The sequence below is a fragment of the Dromiciops gliroides genome, chromosome 5 (assembly GCF_019393635.1).
Source record: "Dromiciops gliroides isolate mDroGli1 chromosome 5, mDroGli1.pri, whole genome shotgun sequence".
NCBI classification, from domain to species: domain Eukaryota; kingdom Metazoa; phylum Chordata; class Mammalia; order Microbiotheria; family Microbiotheriidae; genus Dromiciops; species Dromiciops gliroides.
Window position 1 is genome coordinate 119,338,379 of NC_057865.1, and position 24,442 is coordinate 119,362,820.

The 24,442-nt window shown below is 39.9% G+C and overlaps 1 protein-coding gene across 6 annotated transcripts in view; it reads left to right on the forward strand.

The window, feature by feature from the left end:
• Window positions 1-6,617: 6,617 nt before the first annotated feature.
• GRM8 (glutamate metabotropic receptor 8) overlaps window positions 6,618-24,442 on the forward strand; it is a 952,263-nt gene continuing 934,438 nt past the window's right edge. For 3 of the 6 annotated variants that reach the window (XM_043969212.1, XM_043969213.1, XM_043969217.1), the window contains exon 1: window positions 7,341-7,748. The gene's annotated coding sequence lies outside the window, so the exon portion shown is untranslated. Of the gene's footprint in view, window positions 6,752-7,340; window positions 7,749-8,335; window positions 8,424-8,443; window positions 8,565-24,442 lie in introns of those variants that run through there. The other 3 variants (XM_043969215.1, XM_043969216.1, XM_043969214.1) reach the window with 3 other exon arrangements.

Consider the following 24,442-nt stretch of genomic DNA (forward strand, 5'->3'; position numbering starts at 1 on the left):
AAGTACAAGAGGGTAATGTATACATTTTAAGTCTATGCATATTTAAGAGTATTATCAGCTTGTTCTCCTTCATGCATTGGACCCACCATTAGTAGATGTGCTTTGAGTTGTTTTTTTTCTAGTAATAGGGACTCAATAAAGTTCTATTCTAATGCCTTATTGTGGGGTGGAGGTGACCCTAGTTTCTTAAAGGATGTACAAATGGGGCACAAACTTTGGTAGGTTCTGCCATGTTGGAAAGGCTTTGAGTGTGGGTTAGCTGATGGATCATGTATCTATTATCTAAGGACTAGCTTAACTAAATTTAGAGAAGCTCATTTCAAGAATGGCAGCAGGGCAATTAATTTTTCATCATTGGCAACTCTGAAAGACCATCTACCCACACTGTCAAAATTACATATATTTGAAGTTAAGAGATGAATTTGCATGGACTCCTTCATACTTTCTCACAAAACTTCTTTGTAGCTAACTGCATGCGTTTGTGAAGTGTCTAGCTGGGGTTAACAGTATCATCACTGGTAATGGAACTGAGTAGTTTCACCTGCCCTTTTAAGAATTGTACCTCTGGCTTTAGGTTCAAAACCACAATGATCTAACTAATAGAGCAAAACACCCATGGAGAAAATCACTGGGTATAAATTATTTCCTGTAGACAAACTATGCATATTTGTTACGTGAGCTTTGTTTTTATTTTATTTTTTTCCTAATAGGGTAGAGAGATAGAAGGCAGAGAAACACTTTTTAATTGAATAATATAAAAAAGTGGTCATAATATATGTAGAAAGTGCTCTAGATTTGGAGCCTGAGTGTCCCTGTTCAAATCTCATCTCTGCCATGGGAAAGTTATTCAAATCTTCAGCCTCAGTTTTCTCATATATTCAAAGGGGTGATTATACCAGATGACCTCTAAGGTACTTTACAGTCTTACATGTGTGAGAATTGGAATGATGCCCCTGCTGGAGAGACACTGTAGGGAAGCTGGCTGGCTTGCAGCTGTAGGGCTGCCAACCAATTAGCTTGGAGCTGAGTGTGTGTGGATGGCCCTGTTTCCGGTTGGAGAGGAGGCTTCTGGGAGGAGGAAGGGATGAGGGGTCGCTCTTTCACCTGTGACCTCATTTGAGGGGAGCTGAGATGCTGGCTCCCTTAGATAGATAGATGAAGGAATTCTGTCCTCTTTCTCTCTGATCACTAGATCCTAATGAACCTTAATAAATGCTTAAAAGTCTAAATTCTTGCTAAAGCTTCTAATTTGGGGCAGCCACTCAGTAGATTTTAGACATCGTAGCTAGAATTTTAGCCCCTTACAGATAGCGACTTTACAAATGCATGACATTGAGATTTAATAAGAGTAATGTAGTTACAGTGCCTTGATAAAATAGCACAAAGCAGTGGGTGCATTAGCATCAAGAGCACATCTAGCACCATGGGCTCTAGCCTATTGGGCCTATTCTGGGCTGCAGCTAGCAAGGTATCTCATCAGGATGGATGCTGGCAATAGTGCTGACATGTTAAAACTGAGACAAAATCTAGTGTTTTTCAAGGAGAGCTTTGTGAAAAGAGCATGTTAAAGAGGAACTAGGTAGTATTTATAAGTGTCATAGAATGGCAAAGCTGTTCTGATCCAGTGGACTATAAGTTTCTTGAGGACAGTTTTTTTGTTGTTTTAGTTATGTCCAACTCTTCATGACCCATTTGGGGTTTTCTTGGCAAAGACACTGGAGCTGGCAAAGATACTGGAGTGGTTTGCCATTTCCTTTTTCAGCTCATGTTATAGGTGAGGAAACTGAGGCAAACGGGTTAAATGACTTGTCCTGGATCACACAGCTAGTAAGTGTCTGAGGCTGGATTTGAATTCAGGTCTTCCTGACTCCAGGCCCAGTGCTCCACCCACGGAGTCACCTAGCTGTCCTCCTTGAGGACAAGAAAGATTTTATTCCTGTATTTGTATTCCCAGAACTTAGTATAATGCTGTGCATATGGTAAGCATTTATTAAATGCTTGCTGAAGTGATTTGGATTGTAGGTTATTGCTCTCTGTCTAGCTGTCCTTCTCTCTGTCTCCTGGCTGCTCAATCCTCTGGGAGAACCTGATAAGAGGGCAAGTAATGCCTGGGTCTTTTGCTTGTCTGAGTAAATGTAGAATTATGATGTTTTGCTGTTATATAGTCTGGACCCATATTACAACATGGGGGGAGGTAGTTAGCAATGATCAGTGACTCATATTTAGCTTTGAGCTACATATTTGATAGCTTCTATTGAGACTACTGGAGAAACAAGGATGGGGGCAAGTCCTGCTCCTGATTGGCAGCTCTCTAAGAGAGCAGCCTATATAGGGCTTGAGCCTTAATGATGGTACTGAAGCGTGAATTCTGGCAAATAGCACCATGTGTGGAATACATATCACAGCTTGAATTAAATGGACACTAAACATATGGCATTGTTTTCTGCATTTTCCAACACATGGGCAGTTTCTCACATTTTAAATTAACCGAAAATGAGAAGATTATGGGCAAATCTACTTTGAGGATTAGCTACTAGAAAATATGTTCTATTTTGCATAAGGATTGAGGTTAAGATAGCTAATGCCCAGTGCCACAGAGGACAGAGACTTTTCAAAGAAACACAGAAAGCTATAATCAGTAATATGGCCTAAAAGAATGTTATGATATTTAGCATGAATAATCATGATAAAACTTTTTCAATCTGTTGAAGACCCACTATTTCATTGATATGGATAATTTCTCCATCCATGCAAATCCCAGCTCATTCATGCTTTAATGGATGGTTTCATGAATTGCTGCAGCCAAAAACATCCATCACCTAGTGACCAACAACATTGTGGTGGGTTTCTCTGAGCTTAGTTAAATCCTCAGATGACAAATATTCTGTGGCCAGGTGTACTTGAAGTCTTTTTCAGCTAGGTGGAGCAGTGGATAGAGCCCCAAAATGCATCTTCATGAGTTTAAATTTGGCCTCAGACATTTACTAGCTGTGTGATCCTGGGTGAGTCATTCAACTCCGTTTGCCTCAGCTCCTTATCTATAAAATGAGCAGGAGAAGGAAATGACAAACCACTCCAGGATCTTTGCCAAGAAAATGACAAATGGGGTCACAAAGACATGACTGAATTGACTGAATGACAACATTTTCTGATGGCATTGCCCTTGAGAGCCTAGAGTCACTTCCACAAAATGAGACCTTGGAGTAAGGTTTAGGAAACCAGCAATATTTACATAGAAGTTTGCCATTATAAAAGTGTTTTATGTATGTTCTGAATTGCAAGCTCCTAAAGAGGGAACAGATCGAGGATTTAAGCATCCATTCTGCTTGTCTGTATTAACTTGATTTTAAATAGTCTGCTGGGGCGCAGATTATTATAAAAGGAAAACAGATCCATGGTACATTGGATTTGATGAAAGGTGGTCGGGGTAGAGGGAGGGCTGAATATCTTCTTCATAGTAGTATAATAATCAATCACCAAAGAGTAGGATCACAAATTTAGAGCCAGACTTTATCTTTTAATCTGACCCCCTCATTTTACACTTAAGAAAATAGCATCCCAGAGAGGTGACGTTGTTTTCTAAAGGTTTCACATAGAGTAAGTACAGAGCCAAGATCTGAACCCAGATCTCCTGACTATGGATTTGGCAGGCCTCTCACTGTACCACTTGTAGAAAACCTCTTTTCCTATTCTTCAGATTATGACTGATTCTGAGTTCTTTAAGGAGGAAACTTGAATATTTAACATTAATCATGGAAGCAAAGGGCAATTTGTTATAGTAATTTAAAATCTACAGGAATTCAAGAAATGCATCTACTTGATATTGATCAATTTTGGATAATGGCTTAATTCTGGGTTTGAATAATTAAAGATAATGTGAAATGGAAAATTAGAATCCAACTCTGATGTTCTCTTGTTGCCTGGAAAAGAACTGCTATTTTGCAAAAAAACAAATCAGTCATTAATTCTCCAAATGGAAGTATCAAGATGTGAGACTGAAGTCTTTTGCATTTTTTTCATGATAGTTTTTTTAAACCTAAAGAAAAACAACTGGAGAAAGAAAAGAGACTAGGAATTTCCTTTAATGTTTATCACAACTGCATTGTCTCTCTCTTTTTTTTTTCAGGGAGGCAATTGGGGTTAAGTGACTTGCCCAGGGTCACACAGCTAGGAAGTGTTAAGTGTCTGAGGCTGGATTTGAACTCAGGTACTCCTGACTCCAGGGCCGGTGCTCTATCCACTGTGCCACCTAGTTGCCCCAACTATATTGTCTTTAGTGGAATTATTCAATTCTCAGCTAGGTGGCACTAATGGGTAAGAGCATGGAACCCAGAGTAAGGAAGACCTGAGTTCCAAATCCTTATCAGATATCTAGGTGGTGCAATGGATAGAACAGTGGCCCTGGAGTCAAGAGAACCTGAATTTAAATCTCACCTCAGACAATTAATAGCTGTGTGACCCTGGGCAAGTCACTTAAACCCAGTTGTCTTATACATTTAAGCCATCTCCAGTTGTCCCAATATATGTCTTACCACTAGACCCTGATGGCTCTGGAGGAGAGAATGAGGTTGGTCACCTTGCACAGCCCTCCCTCATTTAAATCCAATTCAGTGCAAGTCATGACATAACCTCGATGTCATGGTCTTCTTAGAGAATGAACAGACAGCTAGATGTGTGACACTGGGTAAATCACTTTCTACCTCACTTTTCTCATCTGTGAAATGGTGTTGATTATAGCACCTAGCTCACAAAGTTGTCATGAGGATAAAATGAGGTACCCTGTAGAGTGTTTTATCTAAATGCTAGCTATTATTGTTTTAATAATGAAAAAGACTAATCAAAAGGCCCTTCCTACTTGTTCTTTCTGCACACAGGTAGGTATGCTTTGCCAAATGTCAAAAATGACTATGAGAGCTGTTGAAGTCTCTCAAGAAAGATCTTCTAGGGATCTCTTTACCTTCTGCCTTCATTCTCTTCTTGTTCTAGTATCACACCCTGTCCCCAGTATTAATGCACAATAGGGAAGAATTTGGAAGGGCAGAAATATGAATCCACAGACAAGCAGAGCCAGTAATACTTAGCTTGGTTGGACAAGTTTGACTACTCTGCAAAGAGCTTACAGACCATTCACAGATAGCCATTGCTGGAGTATCAGAAAAAGGGTAACCACTTCAGGAACAATTTGGGGATTCCTATTTCAGGGATGAGACATCAGGAAGTCAGGCAATTGGGAGCAAGGGGTTAGTTCTGCCAGCTGGTGCTTCCCCTCCCCCAAATCTGAGTCACACACACATACAGCTACACTTGATCACACACACATACACCCATATATAATCATCCTGTAAATCTCATTTCCCATATGACAAAGGTAAAACTGCTGAGGTTTGAGGGCACACAGTCTTAGTTGCTTTAGCTTGAACTCCAGGCTATTTCCTCTTCCTTCTGTCTTGGGCCTAATCATAAAGTTAGAAGGGCTAAGAAGAGAATCATAGATTCTGAGCTGGAAGAGAACTTCAGGCCTCCTTGTTCACCATTCTCAACAGATGAGAAAACTGAGCCCTGGAAAGGGAAATTACTTCCTCAAGACCACACATGTAAAGAGCAGAGCCAAGTTTTAAAGACAAGTTCTTTGGCTCCAAAACCAGTGCACTTTCCACCATAGGCTTCTACATTTGAGACCAGGGAGTTAATATTGCAAGTAACAAAGGATGAAAAGCCCTGTTCTGAACATTTACCGCGAGTCAGGGCAGCATACAGAATTTAAGCTTAAGCACCGGCGCCAACAGAGAGTAAGTGAATCTTTAAAGTGCATGTTCGGAAACATGAAAGATGAAGGGGGAACAGAAACAGACTTGAGAAGGTTAGATCCAGGGACTGCTTTGCACCTGGTCAGTTCTTGCCTTCTCCCTAGATTTTTTCACTACTTCCTCCTCACTCCCTATTCCTCTCTCCTAGCAAATTCAGCCTTCAGATGTAGGATTTGACGCCCTCCTCCACACATCCTCCAGCTCAGACGCTTGCCCTAATTTCTCTCCTGCAGCTGCTGAACAATCAGATTGCGGGGTGAGAGAAGTGGCTCTTATCCTCTCCGTGATTCACACATTTCTCACCCAAGGAAGTGCAGAAATTCCGGGCGGACCCGGCTTTCCAACAGACTGCAGTTGCCCATAGCTTCCTCAAGATGGAACTTTCTCACCAAGACAAGGCTTGGCGGCGGAGGCGCGGGCGGCTCCTTGCTAATAATCCCTGGCGAGGAGACCCGGTGCTAGCGGCGCCCAGAGCGCGTGCGGTGACTCTTTGTAATAGGTTTAGCAACATCTTCCTAGCGCTTTTTTTTGGGGGGGGGGGGAGGAGAAAAGATGTTTTGATAACACCAAGAAAGGGGCGCGGGCGGGTGGAAACAGTGAGGGGGCGTGTTTCGATACAATCGATGTCAAAGGGAAACCTGAGGGTTCCCGCATGGAAAGGGGGAGAGAAGATAAAAAGCGCAGCCATGGATGTGCTGATGTGGTTTCCTTCTGTCCTGAGTCCAAACCCGAAGGCGGATGTCTGACTAATTTCAATAAAGCAGTGACCACCGCCGCATGCCCCACCTCATCTCATCTCACCTCACCTCACCTCACAGCTCTGTCCCAATTGGCCACCCACTTCGCCTGTTCTGGGGGTTTCATGGAAAGGCTGCCTCCTGTCTCCCAGGAGTAACTTCGATCCCTTGAGCCTTTCGCTGCTGCCCGCCAGGACAAACAGCCAGGTAGCAGCCTAGCACGGCGTGGGGATAAAACTTTGATGGAGATCCGCGCTAGCTAGTTCTGTTTATGAGTATCTCAGCCCTTATTTGATTTTTAAGGTGGCTAGGGGTGGGGGGGGAGAAAGCAGATATTTCATTATTGTAATGTACTCTATATTGCGATTGTTTCCCGAGAGGTGATCATTAGCTAGGATTAATGCTCACAGTGGTTATTTTAACAGAGTATTCTTGGTCTACTGGGGGCGGATTCTCCCCGCCCCCCCAATAGTTCCCACCCTACTTTGCCCCCCCCCCCCAGTGAAGTGCTTCTCAGCCAGTTAGAGCTATTCAACAGCTATGTATTTCTTAACAGCCATATTATTTATTTCTATTCATTCTCTCTTCTAACGCTTTTAAGTCTAAGAGTCTTCATTTTTGTTGTAGGGGTGGGGAGGTGTGTTTTTCCCCTCCAGAACCATTTACATTTTTCGTTGTAGTTCCAGCTTTGGTTTGGGCTGCAGCGATTTAGAGTAGGGGAAATCCACAACACACACACACACACACACACTTACGCGCGCGCGCGCACATACTCACACATACTCAGACTCACACACTCAAAACCCGCCTCGGGTCAGCTTTGTGACATCGGAATCCGGGGGCTTCCGAACCTCGGGATCTCTCCTCTGCATTCCAGATGTGACTTGCTTGGCACGCAACGATTGGCGATTATTCCGCGAGATCCCGTGCAGGGAAAGCTCCCTTAGCCCGTGGCCAGGCTGAATGGCTGATAAGAGGTGGATTAGGAGGAGAGTTAGACAGACCAATAGCTGCTGCCAGTGGGAGTATTTGTTATTCACATGGAAGAGACTTTGCGTTGTGCTCTGGAATCACAGCCCCTTTCAGCACCAAGAACAGCTACAAGTGCAGCTCCCAGTCCCAGGCTCGCACAGCAGCATGCCCTGACATGGAGCTGCAAGCAGCCAAGGCGGGCTTCTTTACAGCACCCTCTGCCTGAAATAGGGTAAGAATCTGATCGTGCAGGAAAAAAAGAAAAAGAAAAAAAAAGAGGAAAACGAAAATAATCAACCAAAAAAATTTCCCCTCCAGACCCAACAAAACATTATGTTTACTGAAAAAGGAAGATTCTCGCTTATTTTTTTCCTTTTCTTTTAATCTCGTAAATCCGTACGGTGGGCAGCCAGTTGCACCTCTCTTTCTTCCTGGAGTTTGGTGGTTGGATTTTCGCTGGGGACATGTAGCTGTGCACTGAAAACACGGGTGGAAACGGGTGGATAGGGGTGGAGGTGGGAAATGGGAGCTGGGGGCGGGGGGCTAAGGGGAGTGTGAACTGGAGGGTGAGGGGATGCCAGGGCATCTGGGCATGGTTTTGTTGCGGTTGATTTTGCATTGAAAAGTAAAAGACTACCCCACTTGCCTTTTAAAATGTTCTTTTAAATTTTAGGTTGAAGATCTTAAGACAGAGGGAAGGGGCTTAGCTCTCAACTCCCAGGTTTGGTAAAGTGGTCCCAAAAAGTTTATTTGATGTATTTGGGGCTAAAAGATGAAGGGGAAGGGTGTGTGTGTGTCTGTGCGTTTGGGGTGGGGGAAGCTCTGCCTCGGACGTTATGATGTGCCATGCAGCAGCATTTTAAGGAGCTCTCCCTCAGACTACCTGCTCCGTATTATCTCCTGCATAGTAAGCTGACGCTATTGGGAAAGATACAGTAAGGGAATGGTTTACGTTTGTTGTACAGAATTTACAGAAGGGTATTTCCGAAGCCAGAGGCTTCTATAGTGAATTCCGGGGACTTCTTGCCTTTCTTAGAAGAGCTGATAGGTAACTAAACCTCTCCCTAACGGGAGATATTGGGGCGTGGGGTGGGGGTGGGAAGCGGTGTTTGGGGCTCAGACAGGAAAGCAGGCACAGCCCTTGCTCCTTTTTCCTCCTCCCCTATCCTCTACCCTCTACCCCCTTCCCCCGGGTGCAAGTTTTGTCTATAGCTCTTGTCTTCTGCCATAGATTGCTCCTGGTTCCATGGCGAGGCCGGAATTCCATTCCCCCCACTTCCTTACCCCCACTGCTCTCATAGGTTGTGTGTGTCTTCCGATTGTCTTCTAAATGTGAAAACGGCCATGGCGATCTTGAGTAGGAAAAACAGGGCCCCCAGATGAGTCCCCAGAGACCCGGGTGCCCAGTTTTGCTTCCACTCCAAATCTATCCGGGCTTACCTGCGCGGGTCTCAGCGCGCCCGGACTGAGAGCTGAATAAAGCTAGGCAGTCAGAAGCGGCAGGTTATGAAATCGCCCCCCCATGGCGAACAGTTTCCGAAGGCAGGGGACAGATGCGCAGCATGGGTCTGGGAACTTAGAAAAGGACTGGAGAAAGAAGCGGACGCCAGAGGAGGAACTGGAGGAAGGAAATAGAATGAGGACCTTTCTCACGTCCCTCCCTTAGCTTTAGACCTAAGCCTAGCTCTCCGCTTAGTGCCAGGGAGTCTTAAGAACAACAGGAGAGGAGAAGTAACAAAAAGACAGGGAAGGAAAAAGGGGGATTGGGGGCGGGGTGGGCTGACTCTCATAAAATAGAGCCCTCTCAGCAACACAGAAAGCGAATGCATCTGCTCAGCGAAATAGCGCGAAGATCCCTTGAGGCTTGTTCAGCTGGTGAAAATATAATAGAATCACACAAAATACAGTCTGTCTGACACGTCCCGCTTGGTGCAAATGAAACGCAGGGGGGCTTTGCCAGGCACCGAGCTGCACAAGATGACACCCCCACGCTCTGCTGACGAATTACTTCACCGGCTTCTCAAGTTTGTAGAGCCCAGGGTCAGAGGATTCCTCAGTTCCCTGGAACCACCACTGACAAGGAATCTATCACAACATCACCCCCCCCCGCCCCCCCCAACTACCAAAGAAACTCTGGTTTGGGGAGGGAATGCCCTACTAGTGGTTTTTAGGGGAGGGGGGTTCTTTTGCTTGTGTCAGGGAAAGGCGACAGACAAAACAATTTGCAAGTGAATGTAGGATACCCCAAAATCAAGTACAGTAATTTGCATTGATTACTGACTTGATCTCATGCAAATCCTGCCAAGCATGCTGACGTTTAGAGCAGGAAAATGCCTCACTGGCGCTGGGGGTGGATTTATGCGAAGATTTTTTTTCTTTCAAACTGAGGAAGAGCAATCAAATCATAGCTTGCATTTTGTCTGAAGGAGGAAGGAGAAAACAGGAAAGGAGCCACCAATAAGGAACACAAATGTTTATCATGCATAAACAATTTAATGTCCTGTCTGGAAGTTCCACAATTGATTAAGAGATTGCTTTTCGATAGTTGTAAAAGGGCACCTGCATGTGGATAAAGTCCTTAGAGACCACTGTCAGGTGAACCTCGAAGTTCTTTTAGGTATTCTTGAAACAATGATTATTTGGTTTGCTAATTTCCATGAGAAAGGTCTGTGATCCGGCGGGGAAAGCTGAGCTAGACTTTTTTTCTACAAATCTTTCATGTCAGGGTAAATTATGGGGTACACTGTAGGTAAGCTGAAAACAAAACAAAAATACATTGTTGTGAATTGGTAAGAAAGAAATAGACAACAGCAGAAGGCTCTCTGCAGAGTATTTACATAGATTCAAGGAAGAGGCACCGAAAACACAACCCTCTGTAGGAATCTAGGCCCCATTTCTTTCTGATCTGTATTAATTCTCTAGCACTCTGACTCCTTGGCAAGAAAGTTGTAGACAAAAGCATCTGAAAAACATTGAATCCTCCCAAAAAAGAACCAAGGGAGAGTTAAACTCCCAAAATACATAATGAAGAAAGTTGCAGGCTGTTTTCAAAGTTGTCATAGGGCAACTGTAATTTGTGTAATTTGTATTTAGACATGACATTCAACTTGACAATATCATGGTGACTTCTGTTTGTTGGAATGCACCATTGTCTCCAGAGTGAAAGGTACAGAATTTTAAACACACTTTTGGGTAGTTATCAGTACAGTGTGTTTAATTTATTCTCTCCCTCCCTCTCCTTCTTATCCCTCAGCTCCATGCTTTTTAAAAATACCTTACATCAAGAAGAACTTATTTAGGATTTGAGTTGCCCTATTAGAATGTCTTCATAAAATTATGTTGCACTGGGTCTACCTTTCAGCTACAGGCTCAGCAAAGTGATGTCTAGAGATATGTTGGTAGATATGCTTGGAAAAGCTTATGAACTCAATGATGTTTACTTGTTAGCTATGGATTTGACACCACACAGGAAAGATACAATGTGTATAGGTAATTCATATAGAGTTGGAAAAGTCACTTCATTTTGTTTCTGAGGGAAGTTTCTCAATTGAGAAGGGAGTAGTAGATCAAGTCTTTTTTGAAAGAAGTGAGAGTATGCCATTTGATAGGATTCCAGATTGGATTTGCCCTAACGTGGTGGACCTGGATCTTTTGAGGGGGTATGATGATTCTTAGGGCCAGGAAGGATCTTGAGAAGTCATCTACATTCTTACCACAGAGCCAGCCATCACAATGAGTATAGGGCCCAATAGATTGTGGGTGAGATTTGAAGAATATTGCTAAAAGGTTCTCTCTCCTGAATATACTTCTCTACTGCCTTGCTACAGTGAGTAACATCCTAATCATCAAAGGCTCACTTCTTGGAGTCAAGGAAGTTAGCTTCAGGTATCACTTTTTATAGGAAAACAACAAAATAAAAATGAGACAAAACAAACAAAATACTGGAGAAATAACCAACCAAATAACACTTCTTTGTGATTTTTTTTAAAAATCAGAAATTAGCCGCTTAGCAAAGTCTTAAGGGAAATAAATACAGGGCAGATAAGGCTTAGAAAGGGGGGAAGAAATGTCTAGGGACTGAAACATAGGGCAGGCCCAAGTGGGAAAAGTCACTATGGGAAAGTCAATTAAACTCTTGGCTTCATTTTCCTCATCTGTAAAAAGAGAATGATAATATCTGTAGAACCTACCTCACAGAGCTATGGTAAGGGTCAAATGAAATATGACGGTAAAGTCCTTTGCAAATCTTAAATCATTATAAAAACACCAGATATTATTGTTACTGAAGCAGTTTAAAGTAAGAACAATTAGAAAATAGTCTGCAAATATCAAGAGAATGTGGAGATGTATAATTTTAAATTACTGATTACACTCCTCAAGCCTAATGATTGTGTTAATGGGCAGGATGGAATTTGGTCTAAGGAATGCTTTTTATCAGTTTAAAAACATTCTTTTATTTGTATATTATATTTTATAATTTGCATTGAGATCCATTACTTGTAATTTCAACATAGGGACTCATTTCAATTATTATGGAATATCAGAGTTGGAAAGGATCTCAAATGTTATCTAGTCCAGACATTCCTGAACAAGAATTCCCTCTGAAAACACCTGAAAAGTGGTCAACTAGCCTATGTTTGCAGACCTTAAATAGTAGGGGATTCATTGGCATCTGAGGCAGCCCAGTCCATTTGTGGGGAGCTTTAATTATTATTATTAACTTTTTTTGTGGGGCAATGGGGGTTAAGTGACTTGCCCAGGGTCACACAGCTAGTAAGTGTCAAGTGTCTGAGGCCAGATTTGAACTCAGGTACTCCTGAATCCAGGGCCGGTGCTTTTATCCACTGAGCCACCTAGCCGCCCCACTTTACTTATTTTTTATGAAGGCTTCCTTGTATTGAGCCAAATTATTCCTCTCTGTAACTTTCATTCATTGCCTTTACTTCTGCCCTTATTGATTATGATTGCTCTTTGGGATCAAATTGAATATAAGTCCTCTTTTGTATGACAATCCTTCCAATATTTAAAGATAGGTATCATAGATACCCCCTCCCCCATTCTCTCCCAGAGCCTTCTCTTTTCTAGGCAAAATATGCAAAATTCCTTCAAATTGATGCTCATACGGCATGATCTCCAAGATCTCTCACCATCCTGGTTGTTGTCTTCCAGCTGCACTCTAGCTTATCAATGTCTTTTTAAAAATGTGACCCCGTTGACTGTAATGCTTCAAGTGTGATTTGACCATAACAGAGTGGAATTAAACTAATTTCTCTCATTCTGGATATTATATTTTTTATTATTGTATCATAAGGTCTCATTGGTTGTTGTTGTTTGGCTATGATGTCATGCTACTGACTCAAATCATATTGAGCTGGTAGTCCATTAAAACCCCTAGATCTTTTTCATAGGAGCTATTGTCAAAGCTCCTTGTATCTTTTTCATATGAACTATTGCCTAGATACAACTCCCTTAAGTATTTACTCCTGTCCCTATGTGGCCCAGTGGATAGAATGCTGGTCATGGAGTCAGGAAGATGAGTTCAAATCCTGCCTTAGAGACTTACTATTTATACTACTCTTAGCTGCTATTGACCTCATTTTCCCTATCTGTAAAATGGAGAAAATAGCAGCACCTACCTCTCAGGGTTATTAAGAGGATAAAATGAAATAAAATTTGTAAAGCTCTTTTCAAATCTTAAAGTACATCTTAAAGTGCCATATAAATATTAGTTATGATAATAATAATAGTTAATATTATTTCAGGGGAGTTTGGAAAAGAAGTGCAGGACTTTGTATTAAATTTAATTACTAGGGGCAGCTAGGTGGCGCAGTGGATAGAGAGCACTGGCCCTGGAGTCAGGAGTACCTGAGTTCAAATCCAGCCTCAGACACTTGACACTTACTAGCTGTGTGACCCTGGGAAGTCACTTAACCCCAATTGCCTCACTAAAAAAAAAAATTAATTACTAAATTTAATCTCTTTTACATTTCCTCTTTTGACATTTGATCTCTCATTCTATCTTGTTGAAAGATGACTTGTCTAAGGTCACTTAGCACTCAAGTCATCATTTGCTGTGACATATTGTGAATGGACAGTATCAAAATAAGCAGGAAGCACAATATTCATAGGATCTCAGAGGCAGAATCAGAAGGCACCACAGAAACTATCTGGTCCAGCCACTTGAAGAAGCTAGGGGTGGCTAGGTGGTACAGTGGATAAAGCATTGGCCCTGGATTCGGGAGGACCTGAGTTCAAATCCAACCTCAGTCATTTGACACTTCAAATTTCAGAGGAACTTGGATACCAGACAAAGAAGTTTGAATTTTGTTTATTAGGCAATAGTCATCTGAAGAAGGTATGTGAAGAGAGGAGTGACATGACCAGATTGTGAACAAGGTAGACTAGTTTATTATTGTTGTAAGGGATGGATTAGCAAAGGGAATGGTATTCTGTAAACCTTTAAATTCTCCAGGTTAATTCTCTGGATGTGGTGTCCTTAATGCTCCTCTGATTTTACATTATAAACATTAGTGTTCTTAAGAAAACAACTACCATCCAAATCAGTTTCCTTTAAGTTTAGAAATAATTCATGCCAGAAGATTCCCCTCCCCGCCAAATCTAAGCACTGCCATAAGTAATCCTTGAAGGGTTTAGAGCAAGTGTTTGTAATCTCAACCTCTCTCTCTGCCTCTCTGTCTTTCTGTCTGTCTGTCTCTGTCTCTCCTTCATGGACGCCTTTGGCAGTATGATGAAATCTATGGAGCCCTTTACAGAATAATGTTTTTATTTTTAATTTTTTTGCACCTCCTTATTTATTTATTTTTTAATTTATGGAATAAGACAAGCATTTCCATAACAAAGTATAATAAAAAGATGATTGCACATGAAAATGGACATCTATTATGTACAACTTGTTATTCCTTTTAATTACATAATGAAGTTATCATGTAGATTTATTTTTTCCCTTTTTCTTCCCTCCCATCCCTAAAGATGGGTGCCATTACACACAAATATGTCCATATATGTAAAAACTATTCTATAAATATTTCTATTTATCAGTCCTCTCTCTGGATACATATAGAGTTTTGCATCATAGATCCTTTGTAGTTAATTTGGGTATTTGTAATAATCAAAGTGACTTTGTCATTTAAAATTTTTCTTGAAACAATATTGCTGTTAAAGGTAGTTTCAAGGATAAGGTATGTGCTTTGTAAATAATAAATATCTATATAAATGTTAGCTGCTGTTTCTACTACTACCATAATAACATTAAGGATGATAAAGATTACACTAATAACAATTCATATTCTATATAACATATAATAAACATGATGATGATGACTGGACTTGAAATCAGGAAGACCTGGTTTCAAATCCTACCTTAGACAACTATTAACTGTGTGACCTAGGTAAATAACTTAGTTACTCAGATTGTTTTTTCAGTTGTTAACATGATATAATAGTAGTGCCTACCTCTCTGGTTTGTTTTGAGGGAGATATTTCTGTTTTAGAATGCATAGTAGAGACCTGGGCCTAAAGTAAGGAAGCCCTGAGTTCAAATCCGGCCTCAGATTTGAATCTATTACCTGTGTGACTCTGAGGAATACTCTCAACCTCTGTCTCCCTCAGTTTCCTCAACTATAAAATGGCTATATTAATTGTACCTACTTACCAGGAATGTTATGAACATCAAATGGAATAATATGTGAAGTGGGTTGCACATAGTAAGCACTTATTAAATATTTGTTCTCTTATTTGTGAAATGCTTTGTTAACCTTAAAGTGTTACATAAATGATTCCCTGGTATACTTGAAAACTTAATGCTGTTTCCTAAGAATGAGATTTTCCTTAAATATTCCTTCCAGAATAATGTTTTTAAATGCAGAAAATAAAACACTCAAGACTACAAAGGAAACTAATTAGTTTGGAATACAGTTACTAAAATATTTTAAAACTTTAACCCAAGTTTAGAATCCCCTGGTTTAAAGGGTCCCTGTCCAATCCCCATGTCCAACTAACTTCATCTTTGAGAATAGTCCACTAGAGGAGATGTCCTTTGAAAAGTTTGAATTGGGATCTCAGAACATAAATGTAAGATATGGGAAGACTATGCAAGGGCTATGATCCATTTCCATTAGAAAGTAGTTCAAAATGAGTTAAGAAAAACCTTTTGTAGCCTAATCTACCACATTAAGTTAAAGATTAATCAGTCAATCACTAAATCTTTATTTAGCACTTATTGAATCCATGCTGTGGACCGAAGTTGAAGAGAAATCAATAAAAGGAAGCAGGCAGGGTTCCTGACTTTGAGAAGTTTCTAATCTAATTGGGGACAGAAGAAATGCACAGGAGAAAACTAGAGAGTAATGGTAAAGTGATATAAAAGCCAGTTGCCGGTAATCCAATCTAGATTGTAGACATGAAAGCCAAGGGAAGCAAAGTGATGGAGTGAGTGATTGGAGGGTCAGGTTAATCAGGTAAGGCTTCATCTGAAGTGTTCTAGTCCTTTATTTATGCTCAGTAATAAGAAAGGGCACCAATTCTGCACAGAGATCACTTTTCAGGAGCACAGAGCTTAACATCTCTGGGAGCAGTTAGAGCAGAATAGAAATTTGAATTGCTACAACTTTGAGATCAGCCTTAGAGATAAAATAAATTACTGTGAATTAAGTACTGAACACAAACTAGCATTGTTTAGTTTTGTGGCAATACAAGTTCATTATTTATCTAAAATAAAAACTATTTAGCTAGACAGCTAGGTGCTCCAATAGATAGAGCCCTGGACAGGGAGTCGGGAAAACATGACAGCCCCAGACACTCGCTAGCTGTGTGGCCCTGGGTAGGTCACTTAACCTCAGTTTCCTCATCTATAAAATGGAAATAATAATAGCACCCGTTTTCCAGAGTTGTTATGATGATCAAATTCGATCATATTTTTAAGGCACTTTGCAAAATGTAAAGCTAAATGTTAAGGGCTAAAATTCTAGCTAAACTGTCTAAAATATCTAATGAGTGGTCGCCAATAAATTATAAGCTTTAGCAAGAGTTAGACTTTTAAGCATTTATTAAGGAGAATAAGAATTTGATAAAGAGAGAGAGAAAGGCCTAGATTCCTATCTATTAAAGGGAGAGCGCATTTCTAGCTCCCTTCTCCGCCAGAGTCCAGAGGCAAGAGAGAGCGAGACTGAGTGCCAGTCTCTTCCTTCCTCCTCCCACTAGCCCGCGTCACTTCCTGACTCCTGGTCTTGCCCTCAAAGACCTTCCCTTCATGGGCAGAACTCCTCTACAGTAAGTATCCAGCAGGTGGCGTTATTCCAATCATTACAGTCCCCCCTGTTGTTCCTCAAGAAACAAAATGTTTCCTTGACGGAACAGTAAAAACAATATGATAACTATTGCTAACTAATAATATGTGAACAACAATATAGAAAAGGAAGAGAGGAAAGTTTTGTCCAGAGGGGCGATTTTTTGTCCTCATGAACCGACGCTTTGACATTGGTCTTGCAAAGGGAGGGCCTCTGCAGAGAGTACATGTTACAGATGGTGTATATTATAACAGAAAGAGAAAAAAAAAACAACAAATCAAAACTGTTCATTTAAAGTCTCTGAAAGTCTTTTCTCAGATGTCCTCTAGGTGTAGTCGTGGAATGGAAGTCTTTTCAGGGGTTGATGTGTGGATGCTGGTAATCAGCCAGGAAAATTTCCTACAAAATTGAGCTTAACACAACTTTAAAATAGCTTTGTCAATAATCAAATCAAACAATGAAAGTTCTCAAAAACATGTCTAAGGGAATTCAGAATCTTAGTTGTTACACATGAAACATATAATAAAACAAAAATTGAACCATTCTTTAAAATTATATTATTAGTATAGTCCCCCCTTATGGAGAGTAATTGAGAAGACAATTGCTGCGATATTAATTTTTAAAAATAATTTTTATCTTTGTTTCATCACTTTTTGCATCATCTGCCTAATTATCCTCATGCCATTATGAGAAATTAGAAAATCTAATATAATTGGTAACAGGTGTCAAGGCCAAATTCAACACTGTTATTTATCATGACACCTGAGATAATTATGGGGGTTACCATAAAAGAACAGAGAAATGATGGGATATGAGCATTCCCACACTTGAGCAATATGTACTGTCCATGCAGTATGCCAGGCTTAAAATAGGTGGATGGAATATATGTCCATGCCACCGAACATATTGGAGGAAACTGAGTCAGACTTAATCAGATGCATGGGATTGAGATGTCCATGGCATCAGGCATATAGGAGGGAGCATAGAAGCCAGGTGTAGAAGTGAGATGGGTGGGATGAATACTTCCAGCCATCTGTACAATATTGTGGGGAAAAATAAAATAAAATATTAAACCAAGAGAATCCAACCTCAACATTAGTCAAAAGCCGTTCCCTCGGCCATACCTTGACTTCATGCATGTCTCCCCTCATGTGACAGTTCAGTGTCTGCTCTTGCATGTATTCCTCTTGTGATTGGATGGCATCTTGGCCAACTGGCATCTGATAACTCAGAATAAAGGCAATTAATGTCTTAAATGATAAGTTCCCATAATCCAAGTCTCATATGGATTTAAAAATTGAGGATAATAAATGATTGCAAAAAATGTGAATACATCTTGACTCAGAACACAATATATAATTATGCAACAATTTCAAATAATACCCCTTTTTTTTTTACTTAGTATACAATTACTTTTGTGAAAAATCAGAACATACTTAAATACAAGTTAAAGCACAACAGAATCTCAAAGAACTTTTTTTTTTTGAAAAAAGAAAACTTTTACAAATGTTCCCCTCTTTTTTTTTTTTTTTTTGGGAATATGCTTATCAAAAATAATACTTCTAGAATCAATTTACACTTGCCATGGCAACCAATTTGCCAGGGAAATGCTTTAAAGAGTTTGATCAAATAATCAGTTGAGGAAAAAAAAAATAACAAAAACAAACAACTCAGAATATGGGAGCACAATACTCCTAGAATTAACATTGTATTATGAAATCAAAACCATGTTTCAAAATTAGATAGATGAATGAATAGAAGAAAATACACATGGAACAATAAAATACAGTGAAATTCAAACTAAGGAAATCTAAATGAATATGAACTTAATATCAATAAGAGTATTATAAAATATAAACTTGATCACATGACTATAAAAAGCTTTTACAAATATTCTCCTTGTTTTAGAAACTAAGTATGACACAATCTCAAAAGCATGAAAATCTCTATGAAAATAAACCTATACCATTAATTTCAAAATGTATATGTAATAGCATAGAAATCCTATGTAACCTCTGAATTGATACTATCACTCTGAATGAATTCAGAACACTTTTGATTCCGATATCTAAAATCCCCAATACTCATATCAATACCTTGCTGTTTACTTCTACATTTCTGTAAAATATATATACTTCCATGGCAAAAGAAGCGGAGTCTTGAACTATGGTGATGATTGTCATTCTTATTCAGCTTAAGTTTTTCTTCTTTAACCCCTCTATATTGTCTGTCAGTCTTTTCACCATACAAATGCTTTATAAGATTACTAATTAAAGACAAAAGCAGGTTAGCAAAATTATGAACAAAACGAGCATATCTGGAATTTAAAGGGTTTTCTAAGGTTGTCTCAGAAGCACAGCCAGGCCGGGGAAGGGCTGAGCCTGAAGCTGCAAATGCAGGTAGAAAAAGTTGAGCATGCGCACCAGATCTCTGGACTTCCCAGGCAGGGGAAGCTATGGGCTTGGCCATGGGAGGAGTAGAGGGTGGGGTTTGGAGAGGAGGGGAGGGACCAGGGCAATTTGAATCAGACTTGATTTTGAACTCAGGCCTGGATTCCTCTTCCCCCACTTTGCCTCCAGGCACTACGGGATTAAAAGCTTCTAGAGGGTGGGTCATTGCCTCCAGGAATGCAAAATTAGAGCAACAATTAGTGTTAGAACTGGGAAAAACTGCAGGAATCTCTTCAGGTTTCTCTGAAAAAGCATGGTTGGGAGAGGGAGAGATATTTCCTTGTGTGAGTATGTTGCTGGCTCTTTTAACAAAAATAAAAAGAAAAATAGAAAATCCACAAAAACAAAGCATTAACATGATCTTATCTCCCATTTGTCTGGTTAAACAGACTAAAATCAAAAATGGGGTAATTAGGGAGTTTAAAAGGTCCATTCGAAAAAATTTAAAGGAAAACACAGCCAGTGCGCCAGTACTTAGCAATTTAAAGGGAGAGGGAGGGGAAATTTCTTACCCAACCAGAAGATCAGAAGACTGAGGGTTAGCTTTCCTCTTCGTGGTCAGCCATCTGTTAAGGGCTAAAATTCTAGCTAAACTGTCTAAAATATCTAATGAGTGGTCACCAATAAATTATAAGCTTTAGCAAGAGTTAGACTTTTAAGCATTTATTAAGGAGAATAAGAATTTGATAAAGAGAGAGAGAAAGGCCTAGATTCCTATCTATTAAAGGGAGAGCGCATTTCTAGCTCCCTTCTCCGCCAGAGTCCAGAGGCAAGAGAGAGCGAGACTGAGTGCCAGTCTCTTCCTTCCTCCTCCCACTAGCCCGCGTCACTTCCTGACTCCTGGTCTTGCCCTCAAAGACCTTCCCTTCATGGGCAGAACTCCTCTACAGTAAGTATCCAGCAGGTGGCGTTATTCCAATCATTACATAAATATAGTTGCATAGAAGCAATAGTTAATAAGTTTAATCATGGAATTTAAATGATGAAGTTTTGAATGAATAAACTATTGCATAGTGCATATTTGCATCTCAGAAAATAAAAAGGAGCTAAAAACCTAAACTGTAATTGGATTATGTATTTTATCAACAGTTTTAATTTCATTTCCAAGGTAAGCGATAAACACAAATAGCAAAAAATCAGACTGGATTAATATGGAGACTAGTCAACTAGTTCATACTAGAATTGTAAAACCCTTAAAAAACTTCAAACCCATTAATTTGAAGGACATAGATTAAGTGGAATTAGGCTAATGAGTTATCGACTACTGGCATCTGCTTTAATGAATCTAGAATAATTTGTAATTAGCATATCATTTGTTTTTATGTAAAGCCATGTCTTTAGGTTGTTTGAAAACAGTTTGTTCTCATAAAATTTTTCAACAGTCTTCTTTAATCTTGTTCTTGCCATTAAGATATACTTATTAGCCATGACAAACCTGTTTGGTCAACTGAACTATGGCAAACTTTTGCCTAGCCCTTATGGAAATTACTACACATTCTCATTAAGTAGAGTGAATTATCGAGGCATAAATAACCTATGAGGTCTCTTCTAACTCTAAGAGTCTGAGGGACAAAGATGTATCTGATTGGGAAAGGATTTAGCATCCTGGTGGTTAATGTCCTCAGAGTTTGTGGGAAGCTTTGTGTGAAATGACTACAACTCTAAACTTGCTTTGTTAACTTCTTATAATAGCAATGTCTTGTGTGACTCAGAGGGTCAAAATTAGGACTGATAAAGAGAAATTAGAGAGAAACAAATTGATGGCTCGGTGGAAGGGAGAATTGCCTAAGTACTAGAATTCTCTGAAAAGGGATGAACTGTTGTTAGAGAGTCCTCCATCATCATCAAATACCACTGGTTAGGGATGTTGTGGAAGAGATTTATGCTTTGGCCCAGGGTTGGACCAGAAGGCCTTTGAGATTCCTTCTGATTCCAGGATTCTATGATTCCACCTCTTTAGAAACATTGAGGGGCACATTTAAGAGTCAATCTATTTTTAAAAATTCAGGTGAGGTTTCTCCTGCTTTGTCATTCTTTGTTCCAGCTTTGCATGTCCTCACCTGAAGAACAGGAGGAAAAACTCTTTAATTCATCCTGTTGCCAGTGCCCATTAATCAACTTAATTCAAAAACTCAGAGCCAACAGCAGGTCAGACTCTAATGACTCAGAGATAAAGGCAGAAGTGTGTGCATGGCAGAAAGCAGTTTCAATATCATGTCAACAAGGCCAAGGACCCATAGATTCAGTGTATGGAATATCATTTATGTAGCAAGCAGACAGACAAAATATTGGTGACATGATACAGAGGAAGAAGTAGTAAAGGGGATATCTCCAAGTATTGTGTATTGAGAGTCTTGAGTGACTTTTAGAGGCCATTTTCATGGGAAATGTCAAGACTTTGGGTATTTTTATTGTTTTTTAGTACCCCCATAGAGAGTGCCATTGAATTTATTAACAAATATGTTAAAATTGCATGTCTGTTAAGTGCCCACAAAATGATATTTTAAGTACTGAGGATACACAGATGAAAAATGGCCAAACTCTTGCCTTCTAGAAGATTGTATTCTAATGGGAGTGGGTGGTGGATACAACATGTATACAAATGTATGCTGACTGCTAAGGAGAGTGAGATAGGGGCAAAAGGAGAGAGAGAAGTGCCCTAAGAAAATGTTAGGAGAGAAATTGTTTCATCTAGGAGTATCAGGGAAAGTCTCATGGAAGAAGTGTATCCTGAGTTGGACCTTGAAATGGTGCCATGTAAAATGCCATGGGCATTAAGTCCCAAGCATACCCTTAGGTTCAGTATTTCATCTTCTTAGGGCCTGATACAGCTGAAAGGCCAATAGGTTGGAGAAGCTGAGAAAACTGTCCCTCATGCTCATAATGTTCTCCTTCCTCTTCCCTGCCTCTAGGAATCTTTAGTTTCCTTCAAGACTCAGTGCTAGTGCCACTTTCTTTTTATAGTCTTTTTTGGTTCCCCTAGTTGCTAAGGCAACTCCCCCTCCCCACCAAAACCAATACCTTGTATTCTGTATACATTTTATGTATACATATAGAATCTCTATTAGAATGTAAACTCTTTGAGGGTAGGAACTATTTCACTTCTATTGTGATATCTCCAGTGCTTAGCATAGTAACGGAAACATAGTGAACCCTTATTAAATACTAGTTGATCGAATGATTGAGTGAATGAGTGATGCTTGTGTTTGGGCAAGGACAGACCTCACCCATAAGTGGACCGGGTAGATTTGCTAGGGTTTATGGAGTCGTTACCTGCTCCTGGTCTGAACTGGTACCTGTGCGGCTTTCCAACTCATCTTGTCTAAAGTCCATTGTTATGAACTCAGTGAAGATCAAACCATCCACTATACAGTGGAAAGAATAATAGCTTTGGAGTCAGAGGATCTAGGTTCAAATCCTACCTCTAATACTTCCCATATGATCTTGGATAAATCACTTAATCTCCATGGGACCTTATTTCCTCATCTGTAAAATAAAGGAGTTAAATTAGATGTCTTCTGAGGTTCCTTCTGTGAAAACTCACTGTTCTGTCTACTGATGGTCTCAATAGTGAATAGGAAACATTGCAACCCAACATTATGTTGTTGCTTTCTATATGTATTGGCTGCAGAACACCTAGTAGTACATGAGGCAACATCCTGTATTAATTGGCATTAACTAGATAGCAATGACTTTAGAAAAAAAGGTTTTTTTTTTTAAAGTATTCTGCATACTTAATCTGACTTAACTATGGCAGCTGAAAAAACTCATGTAGTCTTAAGCAGTTTTAATAGAAATATAAAGTACAGAAAGTAAGAGGTGAGAATCTTGCTGTTTTCTGAGCTGGTCAGACCATGCTTGGAATGTTGTGTCCAGTTTGGGGGCCATATTTTAGGAAAGATTTTGATAAATTACACTGTATGCTGAGGAGGGTAACCAGAGTCATGAGGGAAACAATGCTATTCAAGAATCAGATGAAGGAACTGGCAATATTTTGCCTCAGAGAATAGAAGACTTGTGGAGAAACACAATCAATGCCTTCAAAAAATTTTAAGAGCTTTTATGTCAAAAAATAATAACTAGAACTTATCTTCTTGGGCTGTAAAGGGCAGAAATAGGCCCATTGGATAGATGCACCGAGAGGCAGATTGCAGATCTCTGCCTTTCTGGACCTTTCTTTCCTCTTTTGTAAAATGAAAGGTTTGGATTAGATTATCTCTAAAATATTTTCCCTCTTGAATCTTGTAACCCTAGTATAACAGGCCTTTGTTTTGAACATTAAAGGCTCATAACTCTTTCTTTTAATGAACAACTAGTGACACTTACTCCATGTCAGGATAAGTTCATCCAGAAAGCCAAGTTCTCTTCATTAGTGTTCCTTTAAGGCTGTCTGTCTGAGCTCAGCTCTCTAGGAAGTCTTGGAGTCAGAAGAAGCTTCTGGGAAAAGTGAATATAATGGGAGGAAGATGGAAGCTGGGGAGGGGTGTGGTGTGGTGGAGGAGGAAGGGAGTAAGGACCAAAAGTGAAATCATGCCTCTAGGATAAAATGCAAACCATTCAGTGCCTCACAAAGTTTAGTTCCTACCTACTTTTCCAGATTTACCTCACAATACTTTCACTCATGCTCTCTATCGCCAACAAAATTGGCCTTCTGGCTGTTCCCCTTTTTGCCTTTGGGCATTTCGTCAATCTGTTCCACATGTGGGGTATACCCCTTCCTCATGTAGACCTCTCAGAATTCTCCATCTTTTTGTGAGGCTCAGTTCAGTTTTCCTTTCTTATGTGGAGCTTTCCTTGAGAAGCATCATGTATGACTGGTTAGGGTCCTCAGCTTGGGAATCAGGAAGACTTGGCTTTAAATTTGACATCTGACATTGATTAACTACATAGCTATTGGTATGTCAACTAACCTCCTGAGTCTCAATGTCCTTATCTGTAAAACTGAGGCAAAAATACCTGTCATACCTACCTCATGGAGTTGTTTTAGGGCTTAAACAAAGGCAGGGTCCTATGTAAACCGTAAAGCTTTACATAAGTAGTAGCAATAAATTTTCGATTCTATACATTTCAGTTGTCAGAAGACCAAATGAAATAATATACGTAAAGTACTTTGCAAACCTTAAATGCTATAGAATTTTTATTATTATTGTTATGGTATGTTATTCCTCTTC